This window comes from Lolium rigidum, chromosome 6 (genome assembly GCF_022539505.1).
Source record: "Lolium rigidum isolate FL_2022 chromosome 6, APGP_CSIRO_Lrig_0.1, whole genome shotgun sequence".
Classification (NCBI taxonomy): Eukaryota; Viridiplantae; Streptophyta; class Magnoliopsida; order Poales; family Poaceae; genus Lolium; species Lolium rigidum.
The window spans coordinates 354,022,755-354,027,492 of NC_061513.1; the positions used below are offsets into that span (position 1 = coordinate 354,022,755).

Below are 4,738 nucleotides of genomic sequence, written 5' to 3' on the forward strand. Positions count from 1 at the left end.
TCCAAATGATCCAAGTCCCTTGCATGATCCCATTTGTCCCTAATGTTGCTTAAGATGAATAAATTCCCTCTAATCACCATTTGGAGATCAAGACTAGTTCTTGATTTCCATTAGCTAGACTCCAATACTAAAAATGTCTCCCAAATATGGGGACAAACATTTTAACATTACCCCAATGTTATTTCTCTCAAATGGACAGTTTCTGATGGTATGCTTGCTCCTCACTGCTTTATCAATTCCCTACTGATCCTAAGTACCCATGAATATCTGGTGACTGTTCAAGTTTCAATGTTGGCCTTTATTCTTGGTAGCTCAAAGTGTCATGCACATGTGGCTTTTACCTTATGGGTGTACTATTATTCTGGGCCTCTCCTATTTAACTATATGGTTTAATTATCTGTTTGTCTTTTGTTAATCTCTCGGTGGCTGACAGTAACTAAATAAGCTTATGCTTAATTAGTCAGATGTTGAATTAGTAAGATCAAGTAGTGGCTTGAGTTCCTGTTGGTAATCAATACCAACAGAGAGCTACTTTATTTTAAGTAGAATTTCTTTTATGGACTCTAGCTAGATTAGTGGGGAAAAAGATTGCTGATTTGTCCCTGGTAGCATATGGATCATCAAATGTTTCCCTTTGTCCCTGGTTGCCTCCTTAATTGATGCCTTATGATCCAAATGACCCAAGTCCCTTGCATGATCCCATTTGTCCCTAATGTTTCTTAAGATGAATAAATTCCCTCTAATCACCATTTGGAGATCAAGACTAGTTCTTGATTTCCATTAGCTAGACTCCAATATGAATGCCACTGTGGTATCCTTTGAATAAAATGGGAAGTTTCTGATGGTTTAAAAGACTAGGTGATACTAGGTTATTAAGTTGGCTGTCAAGGTTGGTTTTATCTGGTTAACTTGGATAGGCTACGTGTTCTTGCTTACTTATGCATATCCATCTCTACTGGATTGACTAGCTCAGGCTTGGCCTCTCTCTTGCCAGCATCACTTGGTTACTACCAAGTGATGAGTAATCCCTTATGGTACCCCATCTTTGTTTTGAACTCAACTGAGTAATGATAAATTTCTATTTCTTGTTGGCTTTGAGATATCCACAGTAGGGGATCATGTAAATGAATGCCACTGTGGTATCCTTTGAAGAAAAAGGACTGTTTCTGATGGTTTTAAAAGGCTAGGTGGTGCTAGGTGATTAAGTTGGCTACCAAGACTTGTCTCATCCGGTTAGCTGGGATATGCTATGTGTTGTTGCTTGTTTAGGCATATCTATCACTTACTTGGATTTACTTGGTTCTTGATTGGCCTCTCTTTTGCCAGCATCACTTGGTCTATATACCAAGTGATGAATAATCCCTTAGCATCTGCTCCATGCATGCTATGTGTGTTTGAGCATCTTGACTTATGTCACCATGGTTGCTGGTTTGTTGGTGTTTTTGTACTTGCCGATGATTAGATGGTTGGTCGATCACTCGTACACTCGGGGGTGGAGCAAGTGAGCCTGGTGTGATGGCACAAATATCAATATCTTGTGCATCCTACCTGGCCTCACTTACTCCATCCCTGGATGTTAATATTTGTTTCGACCAACAAAGTATGAGGCATTCCATTTAGTTCATACTAGCTACTTCTTAATTGCATTGGCCTTTCTTCCATTTTAGTGCCGATGATTAAATTGTTTGGTCACTTGTACACTTCGGGGTGGGGCCGGTGAGCCCGGTGCGATGGCACAAATATCAATCTCTTGTGCATCCTACTCGGCCTCGCCGACCCCATCCCTGAATGTTAATATTTCTTTCGACCAACAAAGTATGAGTCATATGATATCTAGTTGAGATACCACTTGGCTCTTTCTTCCATTTTAGTGCCGATGATTAGAATGTTTGGTCACCCATATGCCGCAATATACTTTGTAGACGGACCCCCCTTTCCCCGGCCGCCGTTCCGTGAACGAGTCCTTGACGAGACAACAACGCCGACCTGCCTCTCCGGCGCAGAACCACGCCAGTCCCAGCCGCCTCCCTTGTGGCCGCGTCTCCTGCGCTCTGCGCTTTTCTCCATGGCCGGACCACGATTGGACACACCGAGGGAATAATGATAATCGCCATCACCACTATCGTCAGACTCCACAGGTGTAGAGTACTTCGCAGCAGATGCCACTTTTCTTCTCTCGCCGTCCAGTGACCGAGTCCTTGATGCAAAGACCGTGCCGGCCTCCCTAGCATCATGCCGACCCCTGTTGCCGCGCTTCAGGCCGTGTCTCCCGCGCCCTGCACTCTTCGCCTTCTTGCCCGGTGAACCAATAGACTGATCATTGGATTAAGGAAGTCGATGACGGCCGATCGCAATCTAATCTTGCGACCGGCCGTCATCGGTTTCCTTATTCCAACGATCAGTCTATTGGTTCACCGGGCAAGAAGGCGCTGCAGGCGCGCGGACACATGGCTCGAAGCGCGGGAACACGGGCCGGCATAATGCTGGGCAGGCCGGCACGGTCTTTGCATCAAGGACTCGTTCACTGGACGGCGAGGGAAGAAAAGTGGCATCTGCTGCTAACTGCTATGCACCTGTGGAGTCTGGCGATAGTGGTGATGGCGATTATCATTATTCCCCTGGTGAGTCCAATCGTGGTCCAGCCATGGAGAAGAACGCAGGAGACGCGGCCACAAGGGAGGCGGCTGGGACTGCCGAGGTTCTGCGCCAGAGAGGCAGATCGGCGTTTTTGTCTCGTCAAGGACCTGTTCACGGAACGGCGGCCGGGGAAAGGGGGCCCTTCTGCAAAGTATACTGCGGCGTATACTGCAACTATAGTTTCTGACCATAGTATTTGTATTGACCAACAATGTATGAGGCACTTATTCCATTTTGTCATTCCATTTGCTTTGGTATTTTCAAAATGCCGATGATTAAAATGTTTGGTCACCGTACACTTGGGGGTGGCGTAAGTGAGCCTGGTAAGATAGCACAAATATCAATCTCTTGTGCATCGGACTTGGTCTCACTTACGCTATCCCTGAATGTTAATATTTGTGTTGACCAACAATGTATGAGGCATTTATTCCATTTCTCTTGTGCATCGGACTTGTTGGTCTCACTTTCTTCCATTTTAATCATAGTAGGAACCAGATGAAGACCCCGATGCAAGCGAGCCTGGTGGGTAGAGAGGAGGGAGCAAAGGAGGAACCGGATGAAGACTACTTTGTATCTCGAAATTGTGAAATTTGTATGAATTAAGAGTTGTATGCAAAACATTTGACACTTGCCACTATATATGTATCTCGATCGGGCTCTAAGTAATGTGATGATGATGTATAATGTTGCTATGTTATATGTGTCCATATTATATCTGTCTATCTGTCTATATTATACCTGTTTACTATGTACAAAATCTGTATAAAACCAGTATAATACACCAGGGAGCACAAAATCGAGTATACCTGTACATTGTTCTGTGGCGCACCAAAATAGAATTCAGTGGCGCACCTATTTCTGTGGCGCAGCTGGTCCATATGCGCCACAGAACACCTTAATTCTGTGGCGCATGGTCCGGTGCGCCACAGAAACCCTATTTTTGTGGCTAAGTTTCTGTAGCGCACCGCCCGTGGGCCACAGAATCATATTTTCGTGCGCCACCTTTTCCTACTAGTCACCTCATGCTTGGTATGACCACTTGAGTAAACGTATGTTGCAGCTTCGTTTTGTCCCTTCTAAGACCGACACCAACATCGAAAATTGTAGCTCGACCTCTAGTCCCCTTTGTGCCACAAACAAACTATCCAAGGACACATGAAACACACTTTCCGTTGATGATGCTTTTCGTTACAGAACTATGATCGGTGGCTTGTAGTAACTCACTTGACACAACCAGATATTGCCTTTGCCATAAATGTTAGATTGCACATATTGTATTTACAATATGACTGTATTGTAATTGTACTTAAACCCTAGGCTACTTGTCTATTATATAAACACCGGAACCCCACGTCATTATACGTGTGAGGCTTCCCCCAAAACCCTTCTATACATGGTATCAGACTAATCTCGGTCCTACCCTAGCCGCTGCCGCCCCCTTCCTAACCCTAGCCGCCGCTGCCGCCTCTCCAGCCGCCGCCGCCCTAGGTCGGGCCGCCGCCAAACCTAGCTCCACCCCACCTTCCGCTGCCATGGTGCTCCCCGCCATCACCGACGGGACCTCCGCCGCCACTGCGGCTGCTGCGCCCGCCGCCCTCATCTCCGCCGGCGGCGCCCCCGCGTCATGCCGGCCCCGTCATCCTCTCCTTCGCCGCTGGGAACTACTCCAAGTGGTGCATCTACATGCGAGCTTTTCTCGGCCGCTCCGGCTAGCTCGACCACGTCGACGGCACCGTCGCCGCCACCCCCACCAACGCCGAGTGGGCCACTGCCAACTACACGGTCCTCAACCACCTCCACGCCGCCATCGACGAAGACGTCGCGGACATGATCCTTGCGGGGGATCAGACCGCGCGTCAACTGTGGCTCGCGGCACGCGACCTCTTCACCGCGAACAAGGCGAACAAAGCCATCTACCTTGACAATGACTTTCGCCAGCTTGTGCAGGGATCCCTCTCCATCCACGAGTACTGTCGCCGCTAGAAGCATATCGCCGATGCGCTCGCCGACAACGACTCTCCCGTGAGCGACCGCGCCCTCGTCCTCAACACCCTGCGCGGACTCGGCCCTCGCTTCGCCTCCGCCGCCACGGTCATCTCCA

At 48.1% G+C, this 4,738-nt stretch overlaps 1 non-coding gene across 1 annotated transcript; it reads left to right on the plus strand.

The window, feature by feature from the left end:
* The first annotated feature begins 3,461 nt into the window (after positions 1-3,461).
* Positions 3,462-3,572, plus strand: LOC124668865. The gene has a single exon (XR_006991934.1). It is a non-coding gene; the product is annotated as a small nucleolar RNA SNORA5 (small nucleolar RNA).
* The last annotated feature ends 1,166 nt before the right edge of the window (positions 3,573-4,738 follow it).